This window comes from Jaculus jaculus, chromosome 11 (genome assembly GCF_020740685.1).
Source record: "Jaculus jaculus isolate mJacJac1 chromosome 11, mJacJac1.mat.Y.cur, whole genome shotgun sequence".
Classification (NCBI taxonomy): Eukaryota; Metazoa; Chordata; class Mammalia; order Rodentia; family Dipodidae; genus Jaculus; species Jaculus jaculus.
Window position 1 is genome coordinate 43762503 of NC_059112.1, and position 14138 is coordinate 43776640.

The 14138-nt window shown below is 37.7% G+C and overlaps 1 protein-coding gene across 1 annotated transcript in view; it reads left to right on the top strand.

Annotated features, from left to right (window-relative positions):
• Kcnip4 (potassium voltage-gated channel interacting protein 4) overlaps positions 1 to 14138 on the top strand; it is a 1264979-nt gene that overhangs the window by 265138 nt on the left and 985703 nt on the right. The gene's annotated exons all lie outside the window — the stretch shown is intronic.

Genomic DNA, 14138 nt, shown 5'->3' on the forward strand with positions numbered 1-14138 from the left:
GTATGATGGGGTGGCTCTCTCCTTAGGATCTGCATCTATCTGAAAAAGAGAAGAAGATTCTCCAACTGAGAGTAAGTTAGCTCCAGAACAAATGAAATAACCCTTACTTTTTTTTTTTTTAACAGAGAGTATAATAGGTGTAGGCCCTCTTGTAGCCCATGATTAATGGTAGCTTGTTATTGGAGAGAGGGCTTATGTTTGGATATGATTCTGACTTGTTTCCAAGCTCCAGCTATGGGTCCTGACCACTGAAGGGATCAGTTAGCCAAATCAAGAGCAGATGGTTCCCCACCATGGCTGTGTGCCACTATTGCACTTGTGTGGGCATCACAACAGGTTATTTGCTGCTATGTAGGATAGACCATGAGTTGCTTGGACAGATATTGATCATTTCCCCCAGTCACCCATGCAGCAACTTCTGGCACTAGATAACACTGACTGTCTGGGGACTGACTCTCACCTGGCTTCCAGCCATGTAGTTCCATTTTACATGCCAGCTGCATATGGTGTCTTCAGCAATAGGGTCTTACCGCTAACCTTTGGTGGGTCATCAAGTACTCTGACAGAAATCTGTCATTCTTTTAGGAAACCTTGTAGGTTTCTCTGATCAAAAGCTCATTGTGGATGATAGCCCCATGCTGGTACTGGGAGTTACAGATCAGTGCCCACTAAGAAAATGAGGGAAAAGATAACTAATATACAAGAGTTAGAGAGGAAAGAGAGAGGTGGGGGGAGAGGAAGAGGGAGGGAGGGAAGATATAGAAGATTTAGGTTAGACTTGATCTTACCATCTACAGTGTCTTGTGGTTCAGGTGTTTCCTGTAAGGGCCTGGTGAAGTTTCAGCCATTTTGTGTGCCTTTTCGGAAGTAGAATTTTATGGTACCATTCCTGTTTGGGTCGAGATTAGTGTTTCCCACCCCTTTGATGTTCTACCCTCCCTCCATATCCATCCTATTGTCTAGTCCATGAGATGCTTGCTGGGTATGTAAGGTACCTTGGGTAGATTCAGGTTAGGTGCTGTAGATGAGTGAGGCTATGTGGCAATTTTTTTTTCTGTGATTGGGTAAGTTCACTGAGAATTATCGGTTCCAGATTCAACCATTTTTCTGCAAATTTCTTTGTGTCATTTTTTTCTTACTGCTGTATAGAATTCCATTGTGTAGATATACCACATCTTAGTTATCCATTCTTCTAGTGATGGGCATCTGGGTTGATTCCAGCTTTTAGCTATTACGAATTGAGCCAATACGAACATGATTGAGCAAATATCTCTGGCCTGTGGTTTGAAGGTTTTAGGGTAGATGCCCAGTAACGGAATAACTGGGTCTGTTGGTGTCTCTGTAGTGAGCTGTTTCAGGAGTCTCCATCTTGCTTTCCAAAGTGGTTGTACCATTCTACATTCCCACCAACAGTGGATGAGTGTTCCTGCTTCTCCACATCCTTGCCAGCAGTTATTTTCGTTTTATTTTTAAAATTTTTTGTTCATTATTTATTTATTTATTTGAGAGTGACAGGAAGAGAGAAAGAGAGAGAGATTGACAACGGGCGTGCCAGGGCTTCCAGCCACTGCAAGCGAACTCCAGATGCGTGTGCCCCCTTTGCCCCCTTGTGCATCTGGCTAACATGGGTCCTGGGGAACTGAGCCTCAAACCAGGGTCCTTAGACTTCACAGGCAAGCGCTTAACCACTAAACCATCTCTCTAGCCCTTGTTTGATTTTTTGATGTTGCTATCCTTATTGGGTAAGGTAGAATCTCATAGTTGTTTTGTTTTTTCTGTTTGTTTGGTTGGTTGGTTTTTTGTTTTTTTTTGTTTTTTTTTTTTTTGATTTTTCAAGGTAGGGTCTCACTCTAGCCCAGGCTGACCTGGAATTTACTATGGAGTCTCAGGGTGGCCTTGAACTCACAGCAATCCTCCTACCTCTGCCTCCCAAGGGCTGGGATTAAAGGCGTGCGCCACCACGCCCGGCTAGTTGTTTTAATTTGCATTTCACTGATGATTAGGTATGATGAACATTTTCTTAAGTGTGTGTTTGCCATTTGTGTTTCTTCCTGTGTAAACTGCCTGTTCAGCTCTTTGCCCCATTTTTTGAATGGGGTGTTTGACTTCTTACTGTTTAGAGTTTTGAGTTCTTTGTAGATTCTAGAGATTAGGCCTCTGTCAGTTGGATAACCCATAAATGTTTTCTCCCGTTCTGTGGGTAATCTATTGGCTGTGCTTATTGTATGCTTATCTGTAAAGAAACTCTTCAGCTTCATGTGATCCCATTCGTTGAGTGACTGTTTAAGATCGTGAGCTACTGGGGTTTTGTTCAGGAAGTCTTTTTCCATTCCTATATCATGGAAAGTACTTCCTAAATTTTCTTCCAGTAGTATTCGAGTTTCTGGAATTCATCCATCTCCTCCACATTATCCAGTTTTGTGGAGTAGGTGTTTTTGAAATAAGTCCTGATGATTCTCCAAATTTCACTTATGTCTGTTGTGATCTCTCCTTTCTACTTTGAACTTTGTTAATTTTGAGCTTCTCCTTTTTTTGCTTGATCAAATTGGCCAGAGGTTTGTCAATCTTGTTTATTTTTTCAAAGAACCCGCTCTTTGTTTTGTCAATTGCCTTAATTGTTGCCTTGGTTTCCAATTACTTAATTTCTGCTCTAATTTTAATTATTTCTTTCCTTCTGGAGCTCTTTGGGTTGGATTTTTCTTGTTTTTCCAGTGCCTTTATGTTGATGGCTAGGTTATTGATTTGGGATCTTTCTGTCTTTTTTATGAAGACATTGAGAATTTTCCCCTAAGGACTGCCTTCATTGTGTCCCATAAGTTTTGGTGTGATGTGTTCTCATTGTCATTCAATTTCAGAAATTTTGCAATTTCATTTTTTATTTCATCTACTATCCATTTGTTGTTTAAAAGTGTGCTGTTCAGTTTCCAGGTTCTGTTGGGATTTTTGCTGGGTCTTTTGTTGTTGATTTCTAGCAATATATCATTGTTATCTGATATCATGCAGAGAATTATGTCATATTTCCTAAATACGTGGAGGTAGTCTTTGTGACCCAGTATATGGTCTATTCTATAGAATGTTCCATGGGCTGTTGAGAAGAATGTTTAGTCTGTGGATTTGAGATGGAAAGTTCTGTACATGTCCATTAGATCTACGTGCTCTATGGTTTTGTTGAGCTCTCTTACTTCCCTGTTGCGTTTCTGTTTTAATGATCTATCTATTAGTGATAATGGTGTATTGAAGTCCCCAGCCATGATGGTGTTGGTGGTTATTTCTGTTTTATTGTCAAGTAGGTTTTGTTTTATGAACTGTGGTGCTCCTGTGTTTGGTGCATACAAATTTATGATTGTAATATCCTCTTGATGGATAAATCCTTTGATGAGTAGGAAGCAGCCTTCTTTGTCTGTTTTTGATTATTTTTGGTTTGAAGTCTATTTTATCCAATATTAATATAGCTACACCTGCTTGTTTCTTATTCCCATTTGCTTGGAGTATTGTCTTCTACCCCTTTACCCTGAGGAGTTGTCTGTCTGTCTTTAGTGGTGAGGTGGGTTTCTTGAGGGTAAAAGAATGAAGGGTCTAATATTTTGATCCATCCTGCTAGCTTGTGTCTCTTGATGGGTGAATTAAGGCCATTAATATTTAGGGTAATGACTGTGAGATTTGATTTGATCCCTGCCATATTGTGATGGTAGATGTGTGTTGGTGTTTTCATGGGATGTGAAGTTTTTTGTGTCTACTGAGTTTGGTTGTATTCTGCTTCTTTTAGGCATTTGTGTTTGGTTATTTGCTTCTTCTCTGTGGAGAATTTTCTGAAATACTCTCTGTAGGTTTTGTTTTGTGTTCATATACTTGTAAAGCTGAGGTTTGTCATGGAAAGTTTTTCTTTCACCATCTATTATGAGGGATTCTTTTGCCAGTTAGAGTAGTTTGGGTTGGAATCCATAGGTTCTTAGACTTTGGAGAATTTCACTCCAGGTCCTTCTAGCTTTCAGGGTTTCCATTGAGAAGTCTGAAGTAATTCTGATGGGGTTTCCTTTGAAAGTGGTATGCTGTTTTTCCCTAGCTGCTTTTAGGATTTTCTCTTTGGTGTCAATGTTTAAAGTCTTAATGATAATATGTCTTGGAGAGTTTCTCCCTTGGTCCAGTCTGTTTGGAGTTCTGTTGGCTTCTTGTATCTTGATGGGTCTTTCTTTTAAGAGACTGGGGATGTTTTCTTCAATTATTTTGTTAAATAAATTCTCCATGCCTTTGGTCTGAAATTCTTCTCCTTCTGGTATTCCAATGATTCTGATATTAGAACGTTTAAGTGTATCCCAAAATTCCCTCATGTTCTGTTCACAGGAACTTTTGAACTTATTGAAGTTTTTGAATTCTTGAACTGTTTCTTCCATCTTGTCTTCCAGATCAGAGTTTCTATCCTCCACTTCGCTGACTGTATTCTTGAGAGCCTCTAGAGAGTTTTGGACTTGTTTGATTAAGTTTGCATTTTCTACTACTTTTCTATGTGTCATTTCCATCACTCTGTCAAGCTCCCTTTTCTTAAAATGTATTTTTATGATTTATACTAATAGTTATATAAGTATAAATAGTATAATACATATGTTATTAGGGAAACCTATTCTAAATAAATGCAGTTTATAGATAATCTCTCTATTTAGTTGTTATAACTTCTCTATTAATATGAAGTGGAGCTATTTCTAAACTTAGTAGCTTATTTCTTCTCAGACTGTATTCTTTCCTTTATTTAGTCAACATTCAAAGTTGTTATTGATATTGAAATACTATATTAGTATCACAAAGCCAATGGGCAAATTATGAGAATTTCTACCACTTTTGCTCTTTTGGCCCCATGTAAAACTATGTTCTATGTGTTCTGAACATCATCATGTCATGATGTAAATATTTTGTAAGAGAAAAAACAAGGATCTAGTAGTACTAGTTGAACAGTGAACCAAGCCACCTAGATGCCATAGCTCTGAGCAGGTTATGCATTAAAACATACAAGAGAAATGGACAATCATTGATGCAGATTTGAACACAAAACTTGGAGTAGCAATCATTGTAAAAGAGGAGCTAGTGAGCAGGACATACTATAATGATAGCAATCAAAGGCCTGAAATCAGAAAAATAAGAATAAAAATCACATTACATGGGATAACATGTGAAAAAAATAATGTGTGTTCATTCCTGTAAAGAAAGTTAAGCCACCAAGAACCTGAGTAAAATTAGGGACTGATGACTTCTGTCTCTTTTTTCAAGTGTTATGATTCTGACTGAGTGTGGTTACCTGTGAACTTGTAAAGTAGGATTCATACTGGGGAAGTATTGACTTGTATATTCTGGCATAGCCTATTCTTACCAAAACATGTTTCAATTGTCCTTGTTGGTCAAAAACCATTCATAAAGCCTGATAATCACTGATTTGCTATTATAAAATCATGGAGCTATATGGTTAACACAAACTAATTACACACTTAATATTGCCAAATCATGTATAAAATCTGAACAGCCAAGGCTCCAAGGTACTTTCATTTATCAAATTCATGGGCTCAGTTTCTCTCCTGAGAAGGTATTTTCTCTAGAGAACATTAGGAACTCCTGGCAATATGTTTTACTGCCATACTTCTGACACTTAAGAGATAAGAGATCAGGAAGCCTGCTAAACAACTGATTCTACACTGAGAAGTACCTGCACAGTGGAGCACCGATAAACAAAATTTATTTCCCCCAAACAGTGTTTAATTTAAGACAAACTGGCCAAGACAACTATGAATGCAAGATGGGAAATTGGCAGTTGTAAGTATACCTGAAGCTCTTCAATGGGCATAAACTGGGATAGAAACTCCAGTGTGATGGTTTAGCCTCTAGATGGTCAGTGTGAAAAACGCCTCTACTTGGGTTGGAGGAAGCAGTCCCTTAGAAGGGACTTATAGACCTGTATTGCACTGTGCATAGTTACCTCTGGGGGAAGGATGGCCACAGTAACTGTGTAGGGACATTTGGTCACTGCCCTTTGACATTTGCTGTCATTTACAAAGCTATATGAACGTCACAGAAAATGAAAAGCTGCTCTGGAATGCAGGCAGTTTGAATGAGTTGATCACATCAGATGATGGAAATGTGTTCTCAATTGAATTCTTTATTGCAATGGACATGCTGATCACATTTTATAACTAAGCTCCTTAACTATCTGGTATACCCTTTGCATAAGGCTTCAAGGAACTAGAAGGTTATGTTTTTCTTATAAGAAAATAAAAGCTGTTATGTTTGCCCTATTTATGTATGAAAACACTTTGCCAATAGATTTGAGGTTTCCTACACAACTGTCTGGTCATCAAAGCTGATCATGAATGCCTTATTCTTATTCTTAGACTTTGATACTCTGTGCAAAATTGAGAATATAGATAAAAGGTTTTCCTCAAGGCCATATTAATAAATATTGCACACTGATTCCCTCCAGTTAGCTCATCCTCAAATGACTTCACTTTAATGCTGGTTATATTGATATCAGAGAGTTTCTATCAAAGTAACTTTTTTCTATGATTCTTTCCTTAATAAATGTTTGAATGGATGTATGAAATGTGTGAATCAATTATGTAAGCCTGTGTAAAGGGTGTTTATTTTTCTTTGCAATTTTTGTACCAGAAGCACAAAGAATAAAATTGAAACCATATCTTGAAAATTATGAATATTTTCAAGTGGAAAGAAAATAAATTGTGATATACTTTTTGTCCAATAATTTTGTGATTTTTATGAGGATTACCCCTGACATTTGTATGCCCACACAGTTTATAGAGCAGATACGATTTTCTGTTTCCTTGGCTTGATATAAATAAAACCATAAGAAACTCAATCCACATTTTGCTAAACTATGATAAAGATGATTTATCTTGTATCAAAAATTATGAAGATAACTGTGTAAAGTGAAATCAAGTCAAAATGTGGAAAAGACATAAAGGAAATTTTGTTCAAGTTTATAAAGAAGGATTCTATTCCCTAAGGCATTCTCTAAAAAGTAGTTTGGCCACAAAGGAGAAGGAGTAAAAATGGTATATATAGTAACTTGGTACTATAAAGCATAGTCCTTCAGAATGCTGGCTGCCAAAAGGTGCTATATGATACCCAGCCATAGGCAGCTGTAAAAGCTGTAGGTCAGACTGTCCTGGATCACTGTTCTTTCATCTAAGAGTGAGTGTCTTGAGTGGATAAGGAAGTAGAGATGATTTAAAGGGCTGTCAGTAACCTATTTTTTAACATGTCAAATGCTGCTAGATAATATTCTCTCTTCAGTTCCTTAATACCTCCCAACGATCCTTCCTTTCTCCCTTCTTTTTGTCTTTCCTTTCTTCCTTTAGTCCTTTTCCATTCTCTCCTCTCAACTTTTACATTGCCTGTCTCTGACATCATTGTGTGCTTTCTGTCTTTCCACTTCCTGTCCCTCTCTTCCTCTTCTCTTCCCTCCCCTCCCTTCCCCTCCCCTCCCTTCCCCTCCCCTCCCCTCCCCTCCCCTCCCCTCCCCTCCCCTCCCCTCCCCTCCCCTCCCCTCCCCTCCCCTCCCCTCCCCTCCCCTCCCCTCCCCTCCCCTCCCCTCCCCTCCCCTCCTCTCCCCTCCTCTCCTCTCCTCTTCTCTTCTCTTCTCTTCTCTTCTCTCTCTCTTCTCTTCTCTTCTCTTCTCTTCTCTTCTCTTCTCTTCTCTTCTCTTCTCTTCTCTTCTCTTCTCTTCTCTTCTGTGTACTAGATTTCCAGCAAGGAAGGGCTCATTATATCAGCTTTCTCTCAAAGAACAAGGCAGGTTAGCATGCCAAAAAATGTCCATAGAGATGGTAGGCAGTGGTTTCAGCTCAGGAAAGATGGGCAGTTTGTAGCCTTCATAAGAAGCTACCACCAGAAGCATTGAAGAACAGCCATTATTCCCTGCAGCCCATTAATCTTGAGTAAAATGTTATAGTTTTCATATTATTTTCAAAGGAAACTACCACCTCAAACATTTCAAAATATGATTTAGCCTATATTGTTCAAACATACCCCTCAAATTTCTTTTTTTTTTTAAATTTTTCTTATTTCTTGGATCTTTTCAAGGTGGAGTCTTGCTCTAGCCCAGGATGACCTGGAATTCGCTATGTAGTCTCACACTGACCTCTAACTCTCGACAGTTCTCCTAACTCTGCCTCCTGAGTGCTGGGATTAAAGGCTTCCACCACCACACCCGGCTTATGCCTTCAGTTTTCTAAGGGAAAAGAAGCTAATGACTTCTAAATTATTTGAGCCCCGTATATCTACCAAACATAGAGTCATAGATTATTTTTAGAATATTAGAAACTTCAAAATTGAGTGGAAGCTCTGTACTCTAGTCAGAAAATCATTGCTTTTACCATTTTAAAATCTTTATGAAGTCAGCCCATGCACAGAGTTTTTCTCTAAAAAATATTTTTGAATTCCCTAAAGTTGACTATAAAGCTACATTTGTGTGATTAGAGAAAGAGGGAAGATATATTCCTATGTTACAATACAATGTTTTTCTGGTTTCTTCTTTTAAGCATTCTCCAAGTTTCCTGTGAGGACTTTCCATGCTTCCCTTGAGTGTTTGATAGACAGCCCCTTGTCAAAACATCTCCTTAAAGCAGACATTTCTTATGTGTTGTACATACATTGTCCCATTTGATTCTCACAAAGGTTTTCAGCTAAGTATGTTGAGTGGGTATTATCAATTGCTTTACACTCAAGAAAATAGAGGTTCATAGATTTTGAATCAAGTAGATGAAGTCATGGGCAGCAGGCGTAGGAGCTCCAAAAGAAGTTTAGCTGGCTTTTATCTGGAGACCTTGCTCTTTCTAATGTGTTCTATAATAGAGTGAATGTCTGTGCAATCTTATCTCCTACATACTGCATAGTTTAAAAGAAAAATAATAATAATAAACAACAGGGGATAATGAAGCCTAAGTTGTCTAATGGATTCTATGGTCAGAACTTGCCAGCTCTCTAGGGAGAGCTCTTGCTTTTGTATCCCATTCAGTAACAGTTGCCGACAGCATTGGTATATGGTATGGATGCTATAATAAGCATCTGTGGAAAAGTAAGACACTAGGTTATCTCAGGAGAAATAAGTGGGGAGAGGGCTGATCTAAAGACAAGACAACACAATATATGCAGTGCCATGAGAAGAATCCATTCATCCACCTCAGCTGTGGGTGAAATTTCAAAATATTTGCAAATGCCCATGAGGTAAGTAGCTCTTTATGAAACACAAATTTATAAAATATAAAAAGCATGCTTCTCAGCCTGATAATGCATCCTGCTTTGTTAACACACAAGGTGAAACTGCAGAGAATACTAATATTAATAATAAAGAACTCATTTATAGATTATTGTTACCATGTTTAGTTTGCTCAGCTTTATTTTATCAAATTTCTCAAATCAACTATGATAACTAAGGGTCATTTTAAAATAGTGCTTTTATGAAAATGTTTTAGGATGGAAGAGATGAACTTACAAAAACACTATTGTTAGTAATTATATAAATTTTTCATTTAAATATGTTACAATGTTGGTTTATATGTTATAGTTTCAGTGGCTCATACCTCACAGAAGGGAATATTCAATATTCTCAAATCAGCATCTAATGTATACTTTTAGGGGAATGTGTTGTGCAGAAGCAGAGAGGAGGACTATGATATTCCACGATTCTTCAAAGCATGAATTTTGGGAAAGAGTAGCACACATTTATAGTGTGGTATATAATTCTGTGGGAAATATAAATGAATTATTGCATATTTATCAGTCTCACTTCTATCATCCTTTCCAAGCAAGTGTAAAATCTACTTTGAATATAGCTGTATATGTGTGTGAAGATCACTTGAGAAAACTAAAGAAAATTCATTTCTCATAATCCTGCTTAGAAAATACATGGATATTATTAATATTTTCTAGCTATGGAGCCTCTCAAGAAATTTCACATCAGTCTCATTAATTTTCTTTTTGACATAGTGTTACTTTCCTGCAAAGAAAAAAAAAATGAAAATAGCAAAAGGGATCCAAGCCTAAATAGAGAACTGAAACTACGTGCCTGATTCAGTCTATGGGAGAACAGAATACCAGCCTGACTTCAACATTCATCTTCCTGCCTTCCCTTTATGGTATATGTTACCTGCAGTGTTAACATGGAGGTTTGGGTTAGCTGTAGATGGAGCTGTATGTGAGTTTGCCCAATATATTTACAAAGCCTTTTAGTGCATTTTCTGCAGTGTGACCTTAACAGTGCCCTTACCACACTAGAGGGCAGGTAGCCTGAAAACTGTATTAAGGTTTCTTTTTTTGTTTGTTTTGTTTTGTTTTGCTTGGGGGCTGGGTATTACAACACATAGTTGGTATCACAAATTGCTGCTCCTTTTTTCCAACTGATTCTTCTGGAGAAGGTCAGAGCCCAGTGTTGCTTTGAGATGTACCACTGTGGCAGGGTCCTAAATATTTAATCAGGCCCCTCTGATGATAAAGAGGAATGATAAGGCATTCCAAGAGAGTACACATGAAGTTCATGTTCACGCTGCTATCTGGGATTGCATGCTTGGTGCACTCTCTCAAGGACATGCTAAAGGCAAAAGAGGATCTGGAGCCTTTCATTCCTCTAGACAAAGCTGAATGTGGAATCATGAACTGAAATCCTAAAGAAGTATTTTGTCTAACCTACAGTGTTTGGCTCTACACCATGCAAGCAGAATGTGTAGTTTGTGGACAATGAATACAGTTGTATTTGTGCTGGTTTAGAGCTCTGGTTCCCACAGTGGTACCCAGTGTGTGTTCTCCCATAGTGTAACTTGAGGGATGCCTGTGCTGACAGCCCTGTCGCTTGGCATTACGGTAATGCAAACGATGTAATTACTAATTATTGGACTAGGATATGGACTTCTGTCCTGACATCCAGCTATCTATTCAGCATCTATCTATCTATCTATCTATCTATCTATCTATCTATCTATCATCTATCTATCATCTATCCATCTATTTATGTATCATCTATCTATCTAGAGAGAGGCATTTGGCCTTTGGCATTAGAACAGTTGCAAAAACTTTGATGAAATCTATCACAACAGAAAATTCACACTGAAGAGAATTATAATCTGGTAAATATATTGAATATGTATGTGTCTCTTATTACTTAATTTCCACTGCATATAATTTTTGTAGGTGTCTACATGAAAGAGAATTCCCTTTCTGGTAAACAGATCAAGAAAATTTACTTTTAATACCATTTTAATTTCTCAGAATTTTTCTAGGGCTTTATTTTCACAACCTGTCTTTGATTTGTTTTTAACACTAATTCTCTTTAAAGAAATAGGCTGGCTGGAGAGATGACTCAATGATTAAAGGTATTTGTTTGCAACATATGATGGCTGTGGTTCAATTTCCCAATGTGCATATAAAGCCCAACTACACAAAGTGGCACCTGCATTTGGATGCCCTGGTTGTATGCCCATACTCATTCTCACTCTCTCTAAAGTAAATAAACAATATTTACAAAAGGAAATATGCATCTGTTTTACATAAATAATATGTGGAGGTTCAAGTGGAAAATAGGGTACCTCTGTCATCTTCAGAAATTGTGTCCATATTCCATTTTAACTACTCCTTCTATGTGGATAACTTTGACAAGTGATGTTCAGCATTTATTGACCTTTCTGTTGAAACTCATTCAGTTTCTAAAACCTCATGATGCATCTTCACATTGCATGAGGCTCAGTTCCCAAGTCTAATGAGTAGAGTACATTTTATCAAATCAAACCTTCATCTTTGGTGTAGATTGGAGGGGCTTAAGGATAAATTAATTTATATCTTCTTTACTTGCACTTCTACCTTTCCTGCAGTTACTCAAGACTTAAAGACTTTTCTGAGATCTTACTTCACAGGAAAACAAAGCAGAAAGCTTTATGTCTCACCCTTAAAAAAGAAAACTAAAATAATTTTGGTTTGAGTTCAGTTACCTCATATTCATATTAGTCAAGGTTTACATGTGTTTATATAGAACATAACAGAAAAAATGCCTAAAAATGATATAGGGAAGGAAAAGTATAGCATTCTAGATGCTAAGCCACTGTTTTTTTTTTTTTTCCTGAAATTACTGGCTATTCCAACCAAGTATGAAAGGGATTGCGCCCCAAGTCTGAGTGAGTCCTTTATATCTGAATGGGTATCCCCAAGGTATGACTATGGCTGGGTACTTTTCCTGAAGTCAAATGAGCAGCCATATATTTATTGATACCTTTGGTATAATTGCAGGTGCAGCTTCCTTGAGACCTTCCAACTGATTTTTAAAAGAAAAGCTGAGGATGTATTACCAAGATCACATCCCGGCGTTTTGACTATCTAGGTGTCTTTAAGGTTAGGAGCAGTATGTCATTGGGACCTTACTGAGTCCTGGATTTGTGTCCTCAGTTCATTAATTGTCTTAAAGTTTTCAAAAAAACTATATTTATTTATTTGCAAGGAAGAGAGAGAGAGAGACAGAGAGAGAGAGAGAGAGAGAGAGAGAGAGAGAGGGATGAAGTGAGAGAAGAGAGAGAGAATAGACATACCTAAGCCTCTTGAAGCTGAAAGCAAATATTTGGCTTTATGTGGATACTGGGGAATCAAGCTCAGGCTGTCAGGCTTTGCAAATAAGCATCTTAACTGCTGAGACATCCTTCTAACATACAAATTGTCTTTTTATTACCTTTTGACTGATGATAGTTGTCAGGGGTTATGTTGATGATCAAAATCTGTCATTTGAGAACTCATGATATTATTAAGTTAATAAGATTTACTATCCAGTCCTTAAGGATTATGAATTTGTATATTGAAGTTAAAGGCCCAAGAATTGTGAAATATCTGATATATGTATATAATATTTCTAATAACTATAGTTTTCCAGGGTTGAGACTGTGTGGCTCCTTAATAATGGATTAAAGTGTATCTAAGTAAAATAATTAGTTGTTTAATTTGAGTGCTGAATTAGAGCCCCTATTACTCTTTGTATTATCCAATGATAAAATTGAGAAAAAAAATTCTCCTGAATAGCTCATATATATCTCAACATTATAGTTTTTCAGCTTTATTTTGTGGACTATTAAAGATGTCAGAACTCTTGTTATAATTTAGATGAAGACCCACGAAAGGGAACACAGCCCTCATCCTCTTGTAGCTCCTTACCTTCCTTTATTTGAAGTACTCCCAGCTGATCCAGTTCCTTTCTGTGCCCGCACTCTCAGCTGCTATGTCTGGGCTGAATGTGGCTCCCCAGTGCCTTTTCTTGTTCTTTTGAGTTCAACACTCAGAACTCTCCATAAGAAAAACCCATTTCTTCCTATCTGTCATACTAGTATGGGTCAAGCCTTTAGGCAGGACTGTGGACAGGGGATGTGAAGTGAGAGAGCCTCCACGGCAGCTGGTGCACAGCTGTAGTGGTTTCCTTCTGCTTAGTACACATATAGGCCATAAACACCTGCCACTCAACCGCAAGTGCTCATGTGACAAACAGCAGGTTTCCCTCCTAAAAACAATACAAAAATATAATTCAACCTCATCTTGCAGAAAAAAGTTCAAAGTTCCACACAGTATTTTTAAATCTCAGTTTGTAATAGGTATTAATGTGAATGCATTTATAAGTATTTGTCTCTACATTATCATCTTCTTAGTACCAAGGTGATTCAGAAGTCTCATAACTCTCATGGATTTAGCATAATTAGGAGGTATTATGTCATAATAGAAAACATTCATATGTGCTACCTAAGACATATTCCACCTAGGCTCACTAAAAGGGTCTTGTCTCCCAAGAGGTTTCATTTTGACTTGCTTTGTCCTCCCAAGCTGTCACCAATGTTGATATGAGCAGCACCAGTGTGCTGGCATATTCTCTATTCACTGAAGTGGGGGAATAGTGATGCTACTAGAATAATAATGGACCTGGCATGGGGACATTCTTTTCTAATGGACACCAGCTAGTCTGAAATTTTATCAAGGCCCACTTTAAAACCTGTGACTTTGCCACAAGGCTCTGTTCTGCTTCTCATTGCAGCCCCATGGCATGCTATTTTTATGCTGCACATGTTTAATTTTGTGACTTGTGACAATTTGGAAAGCATAACAATACCTACTCCCACTGTGATACA